The sequence below is a fragment of the Neopelma chrysocephalum genome, unplaced genomic scaffold (assembly GCF_003984885.1).
Source record: "Neopelma chrysocephalum unplaced genomic scaffold, ASM398488v2 Primary Assembly neopelma1_77, whole genome shotgun sequence".
NCBI lineage: Eukaryota > Metazoa > Chordata > Aves > Passeriformes > Pipridae > Neopelma > Neopelma chrysocephalum.
Window position 1 is genome coordinate 4,964,067 of NW_020897738.1, and position 24,478 is coordinate 4,988,544.

At 40.9% G+C, this 24,478-nt stretch overlaps 1 long non-coding RNA gene across 2 annotated transcripts in view; it reads right to left on the reverse strand.

The window, feature by feature from the left end:
• LOC113970480 overlaps positions 1 to 24,478 on the reverse strand; it is a 31,328-nt gene that overhangs the window by 4,536 nt on the left and 2,314 nt on the right. For both annotated transcript variants that reach the window (XR_003535185.1, XR_003535184.1), the window contains exon 2: positions 14,745 to 14,847. This is a non-coding gene — a long non-coding RNA (uncharacterized LOC113970480). The remainder of the gene's footprint in view (positions 1 to 14,744; positions 14,848 to 24,478) is intronic.

Consider the following 24,478-nt stretch of genomic DNA (forward strand, 5'->3'; position numbering starts at 1 on the left):
ATCAGCTCCTAACAGCTCTGGGGCACTTCTCAGATACCAGTTAAGAGAACCCAGTAAACTGTGCAGAGCTCCAAGCAGCTCTATGCACACTGCAGTGTTCACCTTAGTCATCCCAGTTCCTTTTGTGCAGAGAACAGATGGCAACAGAATCTGATTTCTGGTAGCCCTGTACAATCCCTGCTAAGTGGTTGTCAGAATTTACTGCCATTGTTACGTGCTGTAGATGCACCAAGTGGAAATTTTAGAAAGACTTTTATAAATGTCACTGTAAAACGCTTTCACCTCTGGAGCAGTTGGGTTGAGAACCCTCCAGCATGGTCAGACAGGCTGCTAGAAAATACAAAATACGAAAGGAAGAGAGGCCCTCACTGAGCTTTGAGGCTGCACCATTTTTGGGGTGTAAGTGGAAGGTGGGAGGGGTTATTTCTGTGGGACAAAACAACCTGCCTTTAACTCAGAGGTCACTGGGGCAGAACTGCTGATCCCTCTTTCCAGATAGTTTGAAAGCTGATCCCACGTGCTTGGATTGCACGTTTATTTTGTACTATTTTGTAGCAATACATAATGCAATATTGCTGCAAAAAGAACAACTGAAAAGCCAAACAACCCTACATCTCAGACATTTGGAGTTTGAGTGACCTGCCTTCCACCCAGGCTTTTACAACATGTGATGACACTGCTAAAACAGACAGACTGAGAAAGAATCAGCAGCTCGCCATGCAAACAGGTTAGTAAATCATTTTAGGGCTGAAAGAAGCTTTTATATTAATGAAATGGCTTTGTATTACAAACCTAATCTGGATAACCTGCTTAATTCCTTGTCATCTTAATTCATGAATTTATGTTAGGAATTCCCAAAAGTCTGGGACACTTGCCTGAAATTTTTAATTCCTTTCAAAATCATACATCTCAATTTAATCAGAAATATAAATGCAGTGTACCCAATATTTCTTAAACAAATGGAACTTGTAAATAAATATAGCTCAAAAATATTTTATGTATTTTCCTATTGAAGAACATTGTAAATATTAAATATATCACATTAGTCTACAATTCAGTTAAACAGATTTATGTTACTTAGCAATTCACATGTAGATTTTTTTTCTAATGGAATTTTAAAACATAGATAATCCTCACAACACGTTCATGAATACTGTTTAAGTCCCATAATGTTCTTGTAAGGTAGTGTAGAATGCTTTTGGCTTTCAATAGAAATACCTTGGGAACGGCAACCAAACCTGGGAATCAGCAGAAGACATAGAACAAGACCCACTGTCTGCAGCCTGCAGGGTTTACAGCTCCCAACCCCTCCATCATTCCAGCTGTGTACCTCCAGTACAGCAACACCTTCCTTAAAACCATTTTTTGCTCTTCTAGGAGTGGGAATGCAGCTGTAAGATCCAACCCACCTTCAGCCAAAGCCACGGTGAACTCAAAACCATCCACAGATGATTTTTCTTCCCTGTGCAACGAGAAAGTTTTCACAGGGACAAATCCATCCCTTCAATTCCCTCTGAACAACGTACTTTGGAATACTCAGAAGGATCTTCCTTTATTTTGAAGGTTAATCATTCTGAGGCAATACTATTGCACTGTGTTTTTATGGGCTTTTGCCGTAGGGCAACGTTGTCCTGCATCTCTAAGGCTATCACAGCTTGCAAATGCAATTTTTATTTTTCTTTGTTCTTGCTATACTGCCTACACAGATAATACTCCAATAGTTTTCTCAGCCAGCACCAACAGAGAGTTGGCTCTTTAAACTATCCTTGAATTGGATCCAATGTGGCTGCAAGGCTGGATTTTTCATAGTGTAACACGGGGCAGTTAAAGACCAATTTTTGCCATGGAGTTCTATTTCCTTCCAGATCTCTCTTGCACCTCTACATCAATATAACTTTTGGATTAACTGCTCGAAGCATCACATACCACTTGCACCTTCCTACTTTCTGGGATCCTGCTGTATTTTCAGGTGCAAACTACCTAATGCTGCTCTGCTGGCAATGACACGATCCTTGTGGGTCCCTTCCAGCTCAGAATATTCTGTGATTCTGAGACATCCACGAGTTTTATGCAGACTTGGCAATGAGAAGGCTGAGGTAACCAGCCTATTTATAAAGTGCAAGACCTCATAAAGACAACTCCCTCGAGTGTAAGAACCAAGAATAACCCACAGACTGGGGTGACCCAGAGCAGAGACACTAGAGCAGCACAGAACAAAAGGATGGAAGTGCTTACACTGGACACCCTCTGACAGTAACAATCCAAGGGAATTTGATCCCTCCCTGTCAAGAAGAGTTCCTGCCCCATTTCTCACCTGGCCAAACACTGGCAGCAGCTCCAATAACACACCAGGGTATTTTTCAATCCTCCTTTTATCATTTCTAATGGCAAATGCCAGCAGTGCATAAACACTTGCTGCATCACACTTTCTTCTCTCTGAAGATGAAAGCAGTATATCAGAGGTGGAGGTGAGGGTGGTTGCTGGGTTTTCTTTATAACAGCAGTCAATAAACTGCCAGAATTACCACCATGGATCTCCCAGGGGTTATTTGCAAATATTATACTTTGTTGCATGTGTTTATACAATCACTTCATGGCTCTGGGTCAGATAAGCAACAAGAGACAAATCAGATGCTTTGCTGATTATCACTTTTCAGAACCTCTTTGATTCCCTCTCAAGCAGATGAAGATCTGGCCTACAGCCTTCACAGTGTTTTTGAGAAGAGCCAGATTGAACTCCAAAATTGCCCTGATTGTCCCACTGTTTTACCATTCTTGAGTTGCTCAAATGTCCTTTCTAGATTAATTTGCTTCCTCAGATACATGAAAACTACTTACCCCTATGTGAAAATCAAGGTAATAGTGCTTTATACAATCCAGGTGTAATTCTCCTATCAATGATCTGTTTGAGACAGTGACTTTACCAGTCCATGCTTTGTGCCACATGTTTGATTTACCAGATGTATAAATGCTTTATTCCACCAATGGTAAAACCAAAGCAATTGCCCTGCCACATGATTTATATTATTTCATTCCTTGTGTGCTCTGCAGCATCTCAAATCTCTCAAGTGCTCTTTTCTTCAGAATTAGAGTCATTCACAGGGACTTTGCACCCTGGACAGCCAAATTATTTACAGACAGACAGACTCCCTCTCTGTTGAATTCCTGCCTATGGCTCTTTGGGGATTTCCTGAAGTTCTTGCCGAGCTATATAATTACAAATGTCAATTCTGCATGACTTCTCAGGGCAAGAAAACTGAATTTTAAGAAGAACTAGGTATCAATTTCCCATTTCTCAAACTGGGTTTGCAGATTTATTCATAAAACTAACCCTCCTCTCCTTTGGGATCACTGAATGGGTACAGAACTAAGAAATCCTTCAAATAAAGTTGAGGCAATTTTAAGCAAACTCTTCCACAAAATTAAATGGTATTTTGGTATGCAGTTCTGCCTCCTCTACTGGGATTTGTGACCAGCTAAAAAAATCATCTGGCAAAAATCTTTCACTCCATTTACATGTTATTTTAGCATCATCTCAAGCTTCCTTCACAATCAGAAAATATTTTGCATATTGCTTTCCCACTGTATCAGCAGACACAACTTTGCAAATTGGTGCAATGTATGAAATTTGAACTATAGGGAATAAGTAGTTGATGATGCTAAATGTTATGACTTTAATTGAACTTTCCAGGAGGCAGATTATTCCACTTTTCAAAATTGGTTTCCCAAGACAATTTGGTCTAAAAATATTTCAGATATTATACTCATTTTTCTTGTCAGACTTTTAAATTCATCACTTAGTTTCACAGCAAAAACATCCTAATGGGTACAACCTCTTCCAGTTCAGGTACAACTTGTCTTTCACATACTTAGATATTCCTGAAGAAGAAAACAGAAGTAGTCTGCAGATTCCACTATTAGCAGTCACAGAGAAAACTGACTTTTCTTTTGGTGAGATAAGATCCATTAATGCATTTCCAGTATGGAAAAGCTCCTTTTCATGGAGTCAAAGATTCCATGCATCAAATAATAGAGTATAATATAGTATTGCTAATAGAGCAAGATGCAGAGATTTCACTAAATCTCCTCCTTTCACCTGACTCACCTCAATTTTAACTTCCTCAGATCCAGGATGAAATTTCTGGCCAAAACAGGCACAGTCATGACACCCCTGCCATTGTCACCCTGTTTCCCAGCCCCTGCAGTCCCACACTCAGCTCAGGTGGCAGCTCCTCCTCCATCCCATGCAGGCAATCCCTGCTGGACCACAGGAGCTGGCACTTTGTCCCCCTAGAACTGTTTAACTTAAGCTTGGCAGCAGATTTTGGCTCTTGGAGCCTCCTCTCTGCTCAGCAGTTGAGGCAACTCTTCCAGGTTCCTTCCAAGCCCCACTGGCTCGTGAAGAACATGGTAAAACTCAGCTAAGGCAGCAGCCAGGAGAGAAAACATCAAATCACAGATGAAGTATTGTTCCATTATCCATATATTTCAATAGAAAATATCTTTTTTTATTAATATTATTATTATTTTGTGTGTGTGTGTGTGTCACTGTGCCAGGTGACAGCTCTTCTCAAAGATAAACTGATAAGTTTTAGCAGATTTAAGGGAAACGTGCACGACAACAATTTTTATCTCCAAGCCTCTGATATACTAACACCCAACCTGGCTCTAAAATGCTTCCACATAAATTCAAGCCGTCAGAATACAGAATATCAGTCATGTAATGATATACAGATGCTGTAATGCAGGTATGTGTAAAATAATCACTTAATTACAAAGCTGTAGCTCTAGCAGTGTTTTGCTACACTACAAAATGACACAGCATGTAATATGGGAAAGCAGCTCAATCTATAGATTGCTGATTTTGTGCTGCCTGCCTTTGCAGCAAACCATGCTATCTGCTTATTCCAGTGGCATGGCACTAATTCAAAATGCAGGAATTGAATTGCCTTTCCCAGAGTACAAAGTGGGCTGTTTAAATCTGACAAGGCTTTTGCCTCCCTTTTCTCCTGCCACCCCCCAGCCTCCACACATAAACATATAACATCATTTAGGCAAATTTTTTCAAAGCAGCCTTCTCGTTTCTTTTCTTTATTTTTTTTTTTTTTGGTGAGTGTGAATTTATGAGGGGACTGAGATCCACAAGACCAGAAGCTAAACTAACATGTTACTTAAGCACATGCTTTATCAGCATCACCTCTGGGAGGTTTCCTGCTTCTAAGCTATTGTGCAAACAGCCTGTGTTTCACAGCAGCAGAAATCTCTTTGGTCAACATTAGCATTTTATGTTTCGATTTATTCCAGGTCCTGAAGATAATAATAGTGTTTCCCTTCTTTAAAGATACCTACTCATTACATCACTTTTTTCATTAATTCTAACTACAACAAAAGGATTTCCTGTTCCTCAGGTGGGGAAACTGAGGCATGATGGCATTACCCATGAGCCCAGGGGCAAACAGAACCCCTCTTTTCTTAACAGTGCTCTTGTGCTCCAGCAAATGACCCCGTTGTATCAGGTTTAGCTCCCTCAAGCAGCACTCAGCTGTTAGGAATCGTTGATTTGTCCTGTCCAGAATGGTTATTAATTGATCCCACCTCCTCTCCTCACTCCCCATGTTCTCACACACATCAAGCCATAACCTACTCCACAAAAATCCAGAGCAGGGGAAGGGGATCAGAACCTGACCTCTGTACTTGAGCCCTTGACCACAAGAAATAAATCTCCCTGCCTCATTGGTGTTTACCCTTTCAAATTCTGGACTATTTCCTCTGGGAATGAATGTTAACAGGCCATGGCCAATACCTACTTATAGTTTTTCCTTTATTTTCCAACATATATCACAAAAATAGTGGTCCTCTTTACCACTCACGGTGTAATTTTCTTTCCTTCCATTTGCTTTTTTGTAACTTCAGCCTCCTGTAAATCACATTAAAAGGACTTGCTTTCTAATAGTTTTCTTATTGACTAATATATTTTATTTGGCACCTGTTAACCTTGGTGGATATTTCTTCTTCCAGTAATTTACTGTATGTGACATAGTCCCCTAAGCACTAGTCAAAGGGAACCAAGACAGTTAAACAGTAGATTTACTCGATGCTCCTTGGGCTTGGGGTCAAAAAAAAAGAACTTGTTCCTGTTATGAAAATCATCAGCATCCTCAGTTTTGCAAAGAGAGGATTTGCCACCAAATGTACTTACAAGAAGCAGCTGACATGATGCATTATTTCAGACAAGTCACTAAGGCATGCTGCGCCCATTTATCTATTTAAAATATTAAATAACTCTTATCTTATACAGAAGTGTTTATTGAGGCTTAATGAGCTGCTATTATGTTTATTACAGAGATTTCTAAGGACCACATGGCATAATGTTGCTTTATATATGGAAGATGATTAAAACATCTTCTGAAGTATCAATTTGTAAGTAAAAAGGGTTCCAGCTATGGAACCACGTGCTATTACACTCTAGAGGACGTGCTATAATGCCTGTATTTCTTCAGAACACTTGTTTAATTTTAGTACATTGTTTCTTTATTACCACAGTTTAGTGATATTAAGGATTTAAGCACCACAGGCTCCTGTGAGATTGGGTTGGTTTTCACTTGTTCTGTCTGCTGAGCAGCATTTGCTCACTCTGTGAGTCAGGGGAAGTGTCAGCTGCATCAACAGCTTTGCTTTTCCCAGTGCTGGGAATGTTACCCTTCTGGATGTCACCCTGTGCCAGACAGATGTGTCAAAACTGTCCCCTTCCTCCAGACACGTGAAGCAAGATTCTAGGAAACTATTCCATTATGCTCTGAAACATCTAAAGATTTCCAAGTAAATAGTTGGCTCTCGGTGCTGTAACATGAGGGTTCTGAGAAGAACAAAAAAAAAAATACCACAATCAAAGAAAAAAGTCCTCCAACAAAGGAAAAACTGGAGACTAGAGTGGAGAGAAGTTTCCTAACTTTGTGGCTGGCTGCTGCACCCTATTCTGGATCCCAACCAGGCTGGCAATGCCAATGGCAGCTCTCCTGCAGGGCACAGGGATCTGCAGGTGCCACTCACACAGCTGGGCACGCCTGGCAGGCAGCTTGTTCCAGCTTGTCCTTGCCTGATAACCAGATTTTTGGAGCCAATCTCAGTGTATTTCACAGCAGGGAAGGATCACTCCCCTCTCTCTGCCTTCTTAAGACTTCACCATGGGAGTGTGGTGTGATGGAAATGCATCCTTCACCCCCACCACAGCTGCCAGGGAGCCTTGGGGTGCCAAGAGGGGCAGGGTTGGTCAGGAGGCAGTTACTCAGTGAGCACAGAATAGGTGATGGACACTGCTCCATTCTCAGCAGCTGTTTGAAGATCACGTGCCAGGCATTAGGAAAATATTATGGGAAAAAATCAGAAATGCTCTGACACTCCTCTGACCTGGGACCCAGCCTGGAAAACAAGTCTTTGCCACAGAAAACCATGTCATAAAGGGAAGAGGGTAGTCATACAAGCCATGATCCAGAAGTCACACTACACCCATAAATACTGACACTGTGCCTTGTTCCTGAGGGGAAAAGGGCCAGTGTTGCCCGAGTTTGGTTTTTAAACACATTTAGTTAGGTCAATCCAAGAGGTCAGGTCCTTCAGCACAGTTCATCTTAGTTCAGAATTGCTCCAAAAGAAACCAGGTTAAAATCACTGCAGTTTCAGGGGTTAGATTTGTTATAATTTAATGATTTCTCTCCTCTCTTTCAAAGCACGAGCACGTGCTTTAGTACTGGATTATGCAAAGTTGCAAGGGCAGTAAGCAAATGGCTGCCTATAGGTGAGGGGAGAAGACTAAAACAACAAATATGTTTTGAGATCTCCTCTGTTAATACTATTAATTTTACCAAGTTTTGTCTCTAATAGGACAAACAGATGAAATTTCATTACCTCCTGACTAAATGAATTCCATGAGCTGATCATAAAATCAACAAATTCATGTTTTTTTATGCTTGTTATACATGAACAGCTTTTTTGTAACAACAAGCCATTCCAGTACAAGAGCAGCAAGTTTATAAAAAGGGCAGAAAGAAAATTTTATTTTGAATTAACTCCTGCACCATGTAAAAGAAAATTTTATTTGCCTTCTTTGAAAGTTTCCTTAAATCTAGCTCTATATGTCTCTGTCACAAGGCAGGTATCAAAGAACAGCTTGAATTTCCTTCATGAGCAGTGATAACAAGGATCATTTAAAAGAAATGAAAAAAGTTATGGACTAACACATATATATATATATATATATATCTATATCTATATATATATATATATCTCCACACACATAAGGAGAATCTCCCTAAGAAGTCCCTGTGATGTGGAGGATATGCAACATTAAAATATTGCCTTGGGTAAGAAATTCAATTTCCATGTCCAGAATCCACAGTCCTGATCTGGGGCTTGATTTTTCAAAACAGTAGCTGACTCTTGTATTCTTTATTTTGCAAACATTGGTGAAGGACAGAGGCTTCATAATTATATCACAGACAACCGGGTTTTTTCTTTGAAGATCAGTTATCTTCACAAACCTTTGGAGAACATAATTATTCCTGTCACTAATTCCTGTTGGGGTTTTTTTTGTCCTGAAAGTCAAAATCCAGAGTTTTCTCACAGTGCTCACAAGTCACGCAGTGCATGGTGCTGTGACACTTTAAAAATGACAGCCACCACCCACAAAGGGTATAGGAACTTCCCTAAAAACGTGTAGGAAAATTCCTTTTCCTTATTCTGCTCCAGCTGGCAGTGCTATGCTTTCCTATCTATGAGAGGACACTGGTTTAAATCAAATAAATTATTAGTAACTTTCTTCACGACTTTGAATTGTGCAGGTTTTGGTGACACTGATGGACAGCAACAACCTGCTGAGCAAACAGAAATACCACAACAAAACCCTTTTATGGAGGAGAAGTTAATGACAGTATTTACCTTTTGGGATTTCATTGGCAGGAGAAACATCACCCCATGGCTTAGCAAACCTTGGAAGTTTAGGCAGTAACAAGCAGGGTTTGGCAAGATAGAGGATTATACTCCAGGTGTTTCTCCAAAGATACCTAACCAGCTGAACTCCTGAATCTACAGAATCAGACCTGATGTCTTTGTGAGGTACTTTGCAACGAATACAATGGAAATGGGAAACTTGATGGTTAAGACAAAAATCCTGCCTCCTCCAGCATAGTCTGAGATTTTTATTATTGTCCTGGTTGTGATCTGTGAAGTCAAGAATGGCAAGTAGAAATAAAGGGAGAAAAACGAGCTCAAGAAAAAAGAGACTTTTATTACATCCATGCAGGAATGTTATTAAAGTGAAAGAAACCTGAGGGAACAAGAGCTTTGAGCTATGATATTCTTTTCTGTAGAGCTGATGAAAAGAGACTATGAAAGGTCAAATAATTCTAATTCTCCTCCCTGAAGTCAGTCATTCTTCCTGTTGTCAATGTTCCTCTGTAGTGTACTTAGCAAAGGCAAGATGGCATCAGCTCATGGCTGCAGCAAGGATGAATTAAACAGAGCAATGGGTGCATTCCTGCTGTCCCACTCCCATTCTCCATTTCCCTAAAATGCCAATAGTCTCAAAGTCCAACCTCAGACCCTCACATCAAGACTTCTCTCGGCGAAGGAAATTCCAAATTTTTGTTTTGGAATTCCCCAGTTTTGTGGGGTTATCCCTGCTGATGTCCCTCCCTCCCTTTGTACCACCCCTCCCACACTTTGTACAACGCTCAGGATGATTTAGAAAAAGGTACAGGGCACATGAGTAGGAAATGAAATGTGGAATCCCAGCTTGGTGAGAATCCACGGGGAGTGATCACCTTCACTCCAGCAAACCAAGAATTTCACCCAACGTGTCAGTCCTGCACATGGAGGAATGAATAGGCTGTTGGATGTAATTTCTAGGATTTTGGGATGACCTGAATCAGCTAAGTACACAGGGTTAAAAATAACTATTTAAGTAAGAAAGGAAGAAATGTATATTAATATCTTTAATGAGTCATAGGTCTCCTGAAGATAAAATTTAAGGGCTTAACATTTCAGTGTCACTGAATTTTCTTTTTGTGGAACATGAAAGTGTGGCTAGGCAGTTGGAGAAGAAAACACAATCTTGCTTCCTTTCCATATTCATGATAATATTTGTCATAATAATTTAGTTTTGTTTCAGTAACAGGAATGTTGGTGTTTTTCCATTTCCCCGATGCATTTCCATTTTCACACTTCCCCATCTAATATTAAATATATTGGAAACGGTGCCAAAATATTCAACAACGTTGAAAAAGCAGAGGAGAAATAAAATTACAGTCACAGATTTCATATCACTCCTTTTTCTAAATTAATAAATATTTCATTTTCTTATCTAGAGAAGCAGCAATGAACTTCCACTCCCAAATATGAGAATCTGACAAGTTAAACTTAAAAACTCGGTTCAGCAAATAGACTATCCTGAAAATGACACCATGATTATTACAAGCAGCAATCATTCCCACAAGAAAGAAGAACAATTAGATTTTTGTCACATGATCCTACCATTAAAATGTCTCCAGAGTTAAAGATTTAACAGATAATTTCAGGTCACTTTGCCAATGAAATCCCAGGGAGATTGGAACTCTGGGTCACTGATTCTAGATAGAGGTGTGGCAGAGCCACACTCCTAATCCTGATTAGGGTTTTTCCCTCCCCTTTCCTGTTCCAAAACTCACATTCTCATCTCTGCTGCTATATAGTAAAGACCATAGTGACACTTGCTGGTGCAGCAAGGAGTCTGAAACAAAATGCTAAAGGAAGCAGAGCCAACTGCAGTTGGTTTTTTTATTCATATCTTCCCTTGGGGATAAATGCTCTGAGGGTTCTGTTTCCTGCTTGGCAGACCAGGAGATGTACAACACGGAGAGGCAATTATTCTGCTCCTGATCTCGCAGTGTAAGCACTGAACCAGCAGCCTGGGCTATCACAGGAGCAGTGTGCCACTTTGGTAAACTTAGTTGAGCCAATCTTCTCCTTTCTTCCCCTTTTTTAAAAGATATCTGAAGAAAAAAAGTACTTCAATACTTCCTCTCTCCCTTTGCCCTCCACCTCCTTTACCTGTGTCCTTAAATGCCCCCTGTACTCCTTAAATACCTCTGGGGTGCAATAACCTCTCCTTTCAAGGAAAAGGGATTGGAGAAGTGTTTGTCCCCCTGTGCCTGGTATTTATGGAGCACCTCAGTCCTGCTTTCAGAAGAGCAGTGCCTGGCACTGATCCTGCAAGGAGAGCCAGAACCTCAGGATGTGCTTCCAGCCATGGGAGCTTGAGCAGTGCCTTGGGCTCCTTGTCTCCTCCACTGCAAAGGGCAGTGGGAGACATGGATCTGATTTATTTGAGGGAGGGGCAAGTGGTTCTGCAGTCATATTAAAAGTTAGAGGTACTCCATGAGGTTATAACCCCTTACAGCCTCTTCCCTCCAATCCACATCCAAAATGGGAGTGAAATCTCTCTTAAAGGGAGGTTGAAGTGCATGTTCACTTAGCTGAGGAGGCTTATTGGACCCTCAGCTCTCTCACTTGATACTTGGAAACTAAAGGAGATTTTCCCTACAGGCTGTGACAGCAGGAACAACAAAAAAACTCCAAATGAACAGCAAAGCAACACTTTTGCCATTTTTTGATTACACTCACAGACAATTCTCCTTCACAGGTAACTGAATATCTCAGATGGTGATTTCATTAATTTTTTGTCCTGGTAGAGGCAGTGTGGTTGCTTTCACCTGAGGTTGAATTCATTGTTACTGCAGAGGCACCTGGAAGCACCTGACCTCCCAAGTTGTTAATATTTAGGGTGTAAAAGGCTGAGAAAAAAAAAAGAAGCAAGGTACAGCAAGTATATGGGGGGTCAGCTTGGATTTACACCTTGTTCCCATCATAAAAAAGACTCTAGAGAAAATTTCGGTTTTAGTCCTCAGTTGTTCAACATCTTCCAAAGGAGAAAGTCTTTTACTTCCCTTCCCACTTATTTTCTTATGACCTTTCCATATTTTTAACCTGTTCTAAGGAGTCAGGAGTACCATTCCCAACCATACAGTTTTTCACAGGTGACAGAGAGGGGAAATAAAGGGCTGCACCTCCTCCTCTACAACACATTTCAGCAACATCCACAGCACGTTATGTGATTCAACTGAATGAGATTTTCTGCTTGCTCCTTGCCCTTTCATTCTTCTCCTATTGTCCATAAATCACATTTTCCTCTCAATGTCTCCATTTCATCATTTACCTTGTCCATTTAGACTGAAAGTATCTCAAAACAGAGCTTTCTCTTAGACATCCCAAGTTACATACAATAGTATTGGGGAATTCTGGGAAAGATCTTATAGAGGTATTTCCAACCCTCAGGTCCTTCCAGCAGTGGAGCAACTCCACCTACATGTTTTTATAACTCAGTAAGGCAAGTTGTGTGAATAACTTGTTTTGGTCTGGTTTCATACTTCCCTGCCTGAACAGATACACTGCAAAAATCCATTGCTCTCCCCATTAAAAAATGTCCTGGCAAGGCCTTAACAAATTTTAAAATATTCAGATTCATCTGGACAAAAGAGTAAAAAGTTGTTTAAAAACATGGACAAATATATAAATCTGGTTCTTATCAAAACTTTCAAAATGAAAATTATTTGTCTTGATGAACCTTTTCGCTGAGGCAATTTGACAAACTCAGCACGAATGAATAAACTGTGTCCATCAAAGGCAATGTGAATTTACACTGAAAAAGTTACATCCTGAGATTATTGACCAGTCCCAGCTGTAACACTTGTACTATGGATCAATCCTAATTTTTGAATGGGTAACCAGACAACATTTTGGGCTTTAGTCACTCAGTCTTGCCTTAGCACAGACAACTGGTGTGTGCTGAGCAGAGGGTGGAGTGATCCCTCTGTTAACTTTGCTTTGTTTTCCTACAGCTCAGGCACTGTTTGACTTCCATCCCTGGAGTAATTAGGGACATGCTGGTCTCCTACATGAACTCACCCCTCTCCTTTCAACCTTCCATGTACATTGAAGAAGATCCTTTTGGAAAGAGCTTGGAGAGTTTCTTTGGAAGCAAAATACACAGTTTTGAAGCATATTGAGGTTGGTGTGTGTGTGACAAGGCACAGCAAACCCCAGTCACTGCTCCAGGATCTGCAGGGTTGAGGGAGCTGTCAGGGCTGATCCCTCTACCAGCTCTGTGGTCACTCAAATCACGTGTTGTCCTGCTCCAAAGGAGTCTAGTGCACCAAACAAATTCCAGCTAGAACAAATGGCAGGATGCAATGGACCCAGGCCACTGCAGCTGGGCACAAATATTCCCAAACAAAGCCCAGAGCCCCCGTGAGGAGCAGTGTTCCCATTTGTACCAGGAGAAGATTTTAAAGTGCAACAAAACACCATATCAAAAGGTTAGATATTGCAAAGAAATTTGGAATTTGGAAGTAGGTTACCATCAGAAGTTTTGAAAAAAACTGGAGAATCCCTAGTGGTATTCTTTCGTGGATGTTCAGAGGGAAAAATGATTAAATCTTCTATCAAGGAACTAGAAAAAGGGAAATAAACACAGGGGATAACAAGGGTCAAAAATATTATCTTCAAGGCTACTAGAACTAGGATAGGGGAAAAAAATTCCTCTTCAGCAGTTGGAGGTTCTGGTGTTATCCATTTTTTAAGCTACTTGGCATGCAAGTGAATATACTATTAAAACCCTAACTTTACGACAATGTTAAAATATTTCAGCTGGGAGAACTCAAAATATCCCAAGAGCAGGAGCAAGTGTTAGTCCTAAATTCCTCTACAAAAGAAACATAGGGTGGCAGACTTAAATAACTGCATGCAATGAAAGAATGAGAAAAAATGATACTTCACCAAAAAAAACCCCAAACCAGGCTGCAGATACTACCATTTTTCTTCTGGGAAAAGCATAAAATAAAGAAAGCCTGAGCTGCTGCTTAGGTGATACTTCAGAAATGCAAGTGGAGTCCCAGTAGAATTTCTCAAGTTGCTGTCAATTTATTCCAAAGAAATACAACTTAGCAAAAGCCATCAGCACAACAAGCAGCTATTCAAACACTCCAGTGTTTTTATCTCACTGCTTTAAACACAATCCTAAGGAGAGTCTCTGTTTGCTGTGGTTCAGGATGACTGATCTTGACTCTTTTTTAAACAATCAAACCCGGATAGACACAATATTGTGTAAAGTCTTCCTGCACAGTGTCCTTGCACGAGGCACTCCAGCCAGGGAACCACATTCTGGAAACTGCTGCTTCTCCAAGTCAGAAGCATCGGCCCTGACTTACCCATGAACATTCATTTCTAAAACAAAAATGTGTTTCTGGCACCTTTTGAGGCCCAAAGCATTTACATCCCAGGTCTTAGAAGCACATAATTGTGCTTGGAAGCACGATTTGTATTTTTTTTAAGGATTGTATGGTCTTGTAGGGGCAAGTGTTAGAGGGAAGTGGCCTGTGTCCACTATGCTTGGTCTGTAAGTTTATCACAACTGGCACCTGAACCAGAAGCTTAAAGAGGGCAGCACCTGAAAACATGGGCACCACAGAGAGCCCTGCAGGTGCTGTAGCTGGATCTGCTCGTTCCCCTGCATGGTGCCAAGGGGCTGCTGAGCTGTGACATCCTGACAGAGCAGTAGGACTTGAAACAGAGGAAAAGTGTCCCTCTCGATCACGGGGGCAGATTAAGAAGTAAATGCTTAAAAATAAAGGAGAGAAAGCAGCTTTATAACTCACCAGAAGGAGATCTCTCCTTGCTTCCTCTCTCGCTGCCAGAGATGAGCTCTGTCACCAGTGCCCTTGTTCAGGGGAATGAGACATTCAAGAAGGCATCCGAAGCCTGGAAAATGAAGAAACTTATGAGGGCAAGAAATTAATGGAGAACAAAATGCCTGTGTTGAGGTTAGCAGGTCTTTTCCTTTCCATATGGGACATACAGGATATAGGGAATCTCGCTCCCTTTAAGTCTATAATTATGTCTGTATTTTCATTCATGGTCCCACCAAAAACACTGAAGCCCAAAGCCTTAGGATGGATACAGTCTGTAGTCTTTTCCCACTTGTAATACCTAGAAATTCAGACTTCTAGCAAAATCAGAAAAGGAACCTTTCCTTGCACAATACGTATCAGAAAGACAAACATTGATCTTGGGATTACATATTAGGAAATTTAGAACAAATTATGTTCTCAATACAATGACATTGAGGTTGCAGAGAGCATGAATAGAGGTGAATTTGATGTTAAGAGTTTAAATAATTTGCTTGAGGACACAATGCAGTTCACTGTCTGCCCTGAGATCAAAAGCCAGGAGCTATTAAATTCTTTCTCTTGTTCCCAGACTGCTAGACTAGGGGATAAAGCTCCCTGCAGAGGGGAATATTTAAAGAAAAAAAAAAAGGAATGAAGAAGAAGACTTATTCACTCAGTACAAGCCCTAGAGTAAAACCACACATGTAATATCACCGGTGCTTCTCTGTCCCTCAGGTATATTCTCCTCAACCTCCTCTGACTGAGAGAAGTACTGGCAATTTCCCAAGAGCCATCTGCCCAAAACTGAGGGTTATACCTTCTGGGGCTTGGGAGAAGGGGACTTAAGGGTGGCTCTACAACCCTAAATGTGAGAGGTAACTTCACCCCCTGCACCTGAGATGTTCTAGTGAGCAGCCCCTGTCAGATCCTCTGAGAGCTTGACAAAGGCAACAGCAAAAAAGGGTTCTTCTTTCCAGCCATTAGATGGAACACAGAAAACAGGCCACCAAATCCTAAAGTGCTCCAGCCTCCCACATACCAGTGATGGGAGGAGGAGATTGTGACACCTTCCAGTCTCGTCCTGTATTAATACATTGAGCTGTCAACACTTCAGAGCAAATACTCCCCAGATTTTCCCCAGCCTTTGACTGCATCATGAGTTGCTGTTGTAATGCTCTCCTCCTCCTTTTTTCTTGAAAAGCTTTCTGTGAGTTCCATGGACGCCAGGAAAGGACTCAGTGTCCCCCAGCACCCTCAGGATGGCCACTGGTCCTGCCTTCCCTCTGCCTTCCCGCTGCCTCCAGCGCTCACGGGAAACGTTCTGCCTGTAACACACTTCCCAAGCACCGGGGATCCAGAGGGATTCACTTTGAGGCAGATGAGATGGACACCCCAAATGCAGCCCAAGGGAAGGAAGAAACAACAGTAAATCCCATCTGGAGCTGCCTTTCCTCCATGCAGCCCAGTAGCACCAAGAATATCACAAACAAAGCAGTGACTGCCCCAGGGAGGAGCTCCAGTGTTCCAGAAATTGGCCATGTTTACATGGATTAAGAGACCATAATTTCTTATCAGACTGAAATACTACCTTAACATGAAACCTTTCAGAATGAGGACAAGCTTTTTACTATATTTGAGCAATTCTTACTTATCCACAGTGCATGTTTGGCCATTTACTGGGTCCCCACTATACCACAGTGCAATATAATAAAGTATTGATTATTCATTCAGTTTTCTCATAATTATATTCCCCAATGCTTGAACACTGGCAACTGCAAATGACAGATGTGGGAGAGCACTAAAACATAAATACAAATAAAATTTGAGATTAAATCAGCAAGTGTAAAATGGCAACACATTTCAGGACTAGGCTGATCAATGACTGTGAATGGGAGGAGGTTTTATTCAGGCTCTAATACTAAATATCCTTCCACACCTTTCCACGCCTGCCATTCATTACCACAACACTTCTCACTACAGCACCTGATTACTCTGGAGATCTTCTTGGTCATGTCCGTGCAGAACTAAAGACAGATGTTGCATTAGATCCTCTGCTACTGGAATGAGGATCCAGGAACACCCGTAGTTTGTCTCTTTTCAAACAACAGGGTTGGATCTGCCCTGTTGTGAGTTGAGCATTTCACTTGCTCACACCAGTAGTCTGGAAATCAGACTGGATGGACTCACAGTTTGTTTGGTGTGTTAATGCCCAGGGTCCTACAAAAGAACCCACAATTTTCCCTTTCTCAGAAATTATTAGGCTCAGGTGTATTCATTAAATAACCCCATGAGCAAGTTAATATTATTATTAGCTTTTAACCATGCAAACACAGTCCAAAAAACCCTGGGTTTTACAATGGTATGATCACATTGACTCTCACCTGGTCATTTATTTGGCCATAAAATGACAATAAAAACCACTGACTGTGCTTGGAGCTTGTCTACCTTCCTAATAAAACATTGGCCTCAGTTCTTTGGAGTTGGGTTTTTTTTTCTGACAAATGAGGAACAGCTGATCAACAAATGTATTGCTCTTTTTACAGCAGACCCTTTTCTTTTTTTCCACACTGTGATGATTGAGAACAGAACACCCAAAGTCTGTCAAAATAAAACTTCTTTGGAACCAAGCCACAAAAAGATAAAATTAAGTTGTCACTGAAAATTAATTAATACAAAGCAGTGATTGGTAGGAGGAATAAATACTTAGACCTAAAAATACCAGTGCAACAGCGTGCTGAAAGGTTATTTTTAGTCCTACTTCTAACAAGAATATCTCAGTATGTTTAATAACAGCAAATTGGATCTCCAGGGCAAGATATTGAGAAAAATTGTTTACAGCAAGCACTTCCAGATCTCAAAAACTTACCTTAAAAGATTTTTAAGTTGTTATTAAGCTTTGGCTGGCTTTTTCAAGAAATGGCTTTAAAATATTTTTTCCATTATATACTTTCATTATTTGTTATAGCAAGTGAGGTTTCTGTGTAACCAAAAATCATTACAGCACAGGCACTTTCAATGTCTGAGTCTCCACAAAAGCCAGTTTTCTGGAATGTAAGTGTGAAACCAGCACACACACAAATTGTTTCTCATCTAAGGAAAAGAATGTATTTTGAAATTAATTCAGAGTCCAATTAAAAATCTTTCATCTTTCTTTTGTAATAAATAGCTCCTTAAGAGCAACTAGATGGCAAGAATTAAATCTTCTGGGCTGCTTTTAAAAATCTATATCCAATTCTTGAAAATCTATATCCAATTCTAAATACATTAGACCACTGGAGCCTTGTCCTGGCTTAACCAGACAGAGGCAAAAGTCTCATCTGCTGAGCTATAAGAGCTTTTAACTTTCTCTCTTTGGGAATTGGATGAAGCTGGATATACTTTCAAAGTTCTTAATATATCCCTTTGGATATATTAAGGTAACAAAACCAAAGCTGTCCCCAGTGAAGTTCCCCCCTCTGCAAGGACTTTGTGTTCATGGGGAGAAAAAATAGAGAGAAAATGGAAAGAAAACTGAGAGAAAAAACATCTCTGTGCCTCTAAATAGATACACATGAATTCTTCCAAGGGTGAGGGATGTCACTCCAATCCACTGGGACTTGAGGGAGTGAACCCAAGGCCTTTGGGGGATTTTGTTCCACAGCCCTGTGTTGGTTACACTCTGTAGTGGTTACACTCTGTAAAGGTTTAGGCCTTTTCCTGGCAACCAGGTGGAAACTAAGGAAGTACCCATATCCCAATATTCCATTCTATTCTTTACATAGCAGAAATATTAACAGAAGTGTCAGGGTTGACAGCAAGCCTGTCAGCAGCCGGGCATTTATTGACATAGCAGTGGACATAAACTGGATTACAGCACACCCCTGAAAGGAGGAGAACACAACATGCAGAGGAATGTGGGCAACTTTCAGAAAGGAAGAGGACACGAGGAGGCACAAGCTGCCCTTTCATTGCCCAGAACTCAGTGTCACTCCTGCAGAGATGAGAAGAAGCCACGACTTTGCTACAGAAAGAAGAGAAGGGATAATTCAGTGCAGGACTGTGCACTGGAGGGTTCACCCTCCTGGCTGAGCTCACCCCCCCAGCCCCAGCACTGCCCAAACGTCACGGCTGACTCTCCTATCTGCACCTCTTGAACATCAAACGGGGGATTTTGCTGCCATAATCTCATCTGAATTCACTTAGAAGATGTCACACACCATCCAGGGAAGTGCTGAATTTTGTTGCTCCCAGAAAGGGCATTTTTTTTCCAAAAAAAAAAAGCTTTGTGCAGTCTAAATATATGTAGCCGCTCAAGTGTATGGCCAAGGACTGGAAGATAAATGGATTTACACTGGCAGGAGTTACAAACATTCATTCAAATAAAACATCCTTGTTTATTCACTGCAGACCAACAGGCTGAAGTGGACACATGAGTTAATTGAATAATTTTCTGTACAGAATTTGTTTTGCTTCTACAAATAAATAGTGTTTATCCATGACTAAAATTATTATTTAATGTGAAGAACACATGTCAGAAAATTCATTAGTATTCAGAAAGATACAGGCATGCTGGAGGCATTCTTTTCTAAGAATTTTTGAGAATATTAGGCACCTTAGAACAAAAAAATAAGACATGAAGGTTCTCTTATGGACAGTGAAATACTAGGAAGCAACATATTAAATATAGATATTGCCCAAGACCAGTAGGAGTAATGGGATACAGCCCTCAAAATATTATCTAACAACCCTATATATGTGATAAGTCTGAGATTTTCCTAAGAAGCCTCTTTTCCTAAGAGGAATATTTATATTATTGATCCAATATAGTGAAGGAAGATGATCATAAGATGCCTTGCATGTCTTCCAAAAACTTGAATCAGATCCTACAGCTGTCCTTTAACAAGGAAACAAAATATTTTGGCCCTTTTACTGATGGCACAGAGTAATGAAATGAGCTACATTTCATATGATATGCCAGACATTCCCCCTGGTCAAAGGAAGATTTCAAAGAAAATTTATCAGAAGATGGACAAACTGAATGAAATAGCCTGATATTTGCAATATGTAGACAGACACCATTTAAATTTGATTGACATCCTAGGAATTCTGGGGTTTTTTTGGTTGCTGTACTTCAATAACAGATATTAGGAGTACAGTCCCATGAAAAAATATTTTCTTCTCAGCACTTGCCCTCGTGTTTCAGAGTCAGTGGTTGAACTGGTCAATACTTTTTGGATTTGAGGGCAAATCCAGCTTTTACTTTTGTGTCTGTGGACATTTTCTGACCACATGTAAGAGGGCAAGGTAGTGAAAAATAGAGTGGAGCAGGACTGGCTGAAGGAAGAGACAGAGATCCATGGATTGTGAGGTCCCTCCAAGCTACTCAAATTGCTGCACAGTCACAGAGGACTGTTCCATTCAGGAGCACAAAACCTCCCCAGAAGGGTTCTGCAGTCTCTCCTCACTCTTACATCTGCAAACTGCAACACCAGTGTGAAGCACTGGGTCATTTCTGAGCTGATTTTTAGCTCCAGCAGCTGTCACTGCATCAGGCTGTTACGTGGGAATAGTAAGTTCAATGTCCTTTCTGCTGGAGATGTAGTGCCTTCTTGGAAAAGGTAAAAGATGGGAAGATACAGAGGGAAATGGTATACTTAATAAAAGTTTTGGATGTGTCATTTTTGCTTACCAAAGAAAATTGGACAGAAAAAAACCTGGTAATGGATTGTTCAAACGCTCATTAGCATCAATCAGATTTATTTGAACAGATAATTATCCTCATATTGTGCTTTCATCACTGGGATTGTTTATGTTAAACTGTCAAGCAGCCATTTCCAAATTTTACTCCTTGATGTGTTGAAGTTCCTTTTACAGTTAGGAAAACAAAGGAGGATATAGTTTTCTCCTCCCCTCCCCACCCCCCTACCAGCTTCGTTTTGACCCCATTCGAAGTGTTTCACGAGGCTTTTAAGTCCACGGGAGCACTGAGTCATTGTCAGTTCAGATGTTCTGAGGAACTGAAGGTACAGGTTTCCCCAGGAGAAGCACAGTGAGAGCCAAGTCCCTCTGTCCTGCTCCAACTCCTTCATTCCATGCTGGAATGTGCACTCAGAGAAGCTGCAGCTTACGAGTGGCAACTCCTCTGCTTGCAGGAGCTGATTTGGAGCTGCCAGTCCCTCAACATTCACTTTGGTGGTTGCCATCAGTATGTTTAGCAAATCAGTCTATTTGCAGCTACAAGTGATTAGAGCCCTATGTAAGAGAGCAAATTGCTCTGTCTAATCAAAACAAGCCAACCCATGCCTTTAGGCTACTCTTAATGCATTTATCTGTTGCTAAAGAAAGTACTTTGGCAACACATGTGTCTTTTTAATTTTCTCTGGCTGTCAGTCACCTTTCTATTCTACATACTGCTCACCCACAGTAAAAGTCAATCTTCTAGCCAGTATAAATATGTGTTTTCTTCAATGGTGAATGACTGATTTATGACAATGTTCAACATTTGATGTTTAACTATGGAAGTTCTTAAAAAATGGAATAAATTTTTTCTTTTTTTTTTTATAATTGCTTTAAATTGCTTTTACCTCCCACAGCAAACAGCAGAAATTCTTTAAAGGCATCTCCCAGGAGGAGATGCAACTCCTCCTATAGAGAGAGACTACAAACCAAACCAAACCCCAAACCTCTTAATAATGCCTTGAAAGGTAAATAATCCTCAATAAAGCCAAAAGTTCCTAATTTGCCACTTCTCTAACTCCAGCTATGTGTACTCCTACAGAATTCATTAACATGGAGAGCTATGGCAAATTGGTAAATAGTGCTTTTTGTCTATAACTCCCAGTTGATAAGGAGTAGAGAACTGCATCTACTTACAGTGCTTTCACACAAGTCAGTTTGAGAATTTCCCAGCAAAAAGGGGAAAAAAAAAAGGTGTTGACCAAACTTTGCCCATCAAGCAAGGAAGAAGGATAAGCTGTGTACTTCCTGTCTTTTATCTTCATAAAACCCCTATTAAGCATTTTTCGGTATAAATCTTCGGTCTTGAGTTTAAACTCCCTCTGGGCTTGGCCAGCTGTCCTGGTGAATCCCGGCATCTCTGCAGCTGTCCAGCAGCCAGGCTTTTACATCCCCTCTGTTCTTTGCTATGCAAATGGGGACCTCACCTGAATGAAAAAGGCTTTTTATTTTAGAGCAGCGACCAAACCCTGCTGAGGAAAAACGCAAAGCCACCCCAGCGTTTTGTTAAGGAGCACGTGGAGATTGGCATTTTATCATTTCATATCCTCCCCAAGAAATCTTTAGAGCTCTGAGAGATGGCAGTGGCTGCTGGCCCCAGTACAATTAGAATTGGCACCAGGCATCAGATGGGGATGCAGCCACACACAAAGGCCAGCCTGTTGCACGGGGATGTAACTTCAGCTCTGCTCAAAGGTCAACCACAGGAAGTTGTTATCCTAAAGGGAAATAAATCAGGTGGTTTAACTCCATGGAGAAGAGTAACTTGCTCTATTAAGTGTTGTTTTTGAGGCTGCACAGGCAACGCTTGAAAAATGAAGGGAGGATGGCGCCTGTGTTTTGCATTATAATTCAATTTAGCAATACCACACACACACACACACAAAGCTTTATTGCTAATGGATGCACCAAGCAGACCTGACTGCTCTACATCAACAGCAAAACAAAGAACTCCCCATCAGCAGCAGGCTATCATTAGCAGTAATGTTATTCCAAAGCGTGGTGTATCTGTCAGGCAAATGTAACTGCATCTGACATCCACCACAGTTCTATTTGCCTGGCTGAGATGATACGTTTCAAATTGAGGAACATCTGTTTCAGGCATGTGATGAATCATCTTCAACTATATTTCCTATTTCCTGCTATCCTGTGAGATCAGGCAGTGGAAAGGAGTTACATAACGCTGGGATTGTGTTGTTTTTCTGTACTACTGAAATTTTAGTTTCTTTTCTTTTTTTCTGATCTGTGGCTCATTTCATGGTTTAAAAAAAAAAAAGAGTCCCCACAGAGAGGATATTTCCATTTCTAGATAGGAAGGAGCTGAAATATAAACTTATGCTATGGATATTCTTCCTTTCCTATTGACAGTAAGTCAGCTGAAATGGCTCACTCACCCCCAGATAACAGTTCTAGAGAGGTACAATGTGATACTTTTGCCAGTGTCCTCCTCAGCTGATCAGTTGTCTCACTGAATGTACTAGAATTGTAGCTGCTTGCAAGAGTGTGGGGGAATAAGTAAGTAACAAGGTAAAGCAGAAGTTTATATAAAATACAAAAAGAACACTGTGAGAAGTTTGGTCACAGAGGAGTTTGGCAATGAAAAATAAGACCCTTTGATTGAAATGTAAAATTTCACACATCAAAAAAAAAGGGATTAATATTCAAGCAAAGGGACCTGACAGCATATCAGCTCAGCACATGTAGAAAATTTCATGTAGCACTAATGTGTGTGTCTTCTGCATTTAAAATGAAAATCAAGAGCTATCAAGACGAATAGGGATGTTTTCAGTGGGCTGGATGGGGAGTAGCAATTTGAACACCTCCATGCATGAGAAAGCACCGTTTGCCAGCACCCTGAAGAGGATCCCTGTGTGCTGATATAAAAATACTTGTTTCTCAGTGGATGGTATTTATTGTATCCCAGTGATGTGCAGTGGGACAAAAGAACACCAGATCTTGTGAGCAGCCACAGGGAGCTCAAATGCTTGGTCTGTTGACTTTAAAAGGATGGTTTATAAAACATCTTCACAATCCTAAAACAATAAAAGCATTTAGACTGCCTGCTCAACTAGTAGAAGGCAACTAGTTCTGCAGCTTTTGGAATTCACTTTGGTTTCTGGACATATTACACTGTTCTGAATCCCACCAAGCGGGTCAGAGCCAGGTGATTCTGGCTAAGCAGAAAAGTCTCTTTAAGTGGAAACTTCAGATCCAAACATGGATCCCAGCTTCCCTTAAATTCATTGGAATCTGAAGTCAGGAATTTAATTTGGGCTCCTAGGCCATCACTCCAGTTAAGAGGAGTTCTGTCCCTGATTAGTGCAGATATTGCTGGATGTGTATCCAGCTCCCAAAACTTTGGGATGTATCACAGCTGACCAGGAGCGTTCCTCCAAAAGCAAACTGCCATATCAGCAGGGCATCCAAAGCAGCAAGAGCATCTACAGCAGCACCATCTGGTGTCCCTCAGTGGTTTTATCGTTCTGGTAAGTGTTGCAGATGAAGTCAGCACACAGAATTCAACAGCAAATGAAACAGTCACATCATTTCCACTGCTCTGTCCCAACTCTCACAGGGAACAAATGATGCCATTTATCTCTTTCCCTGTGATCTCACAGTTGCCCACATCCAATGAGTTTAGGGTTCGCTTTGCTTTCAAAAGGAGGCTGATTTACATCTTTTTTCCTGCAATCAAACTTGGGCTGCACGAGAAAAAACAGGAAACCGTGCAACTGCCTGTGCAAATCAGTCTTCAGATAAGCAGGTTTTTGATCAGTCTATCCCAGGTACACCTGGAAAAGTTGCCTGTCACCCACTCTCATGCTTGGCTGTTTCCCACACCTGCAGCCCTTGTGCTCTCAGAATATAAAGAAGTGCTTTCCTCAAAGGATGCACACCTGAAATGCAGCAGATCTCAGCGAACTGGACATTAGACAACACTAGGGAAATAATTCTTCAGTTCCCAGGCAATGACCTTGGAAAAGTGAGTTCAGTACTTTATTCATCTC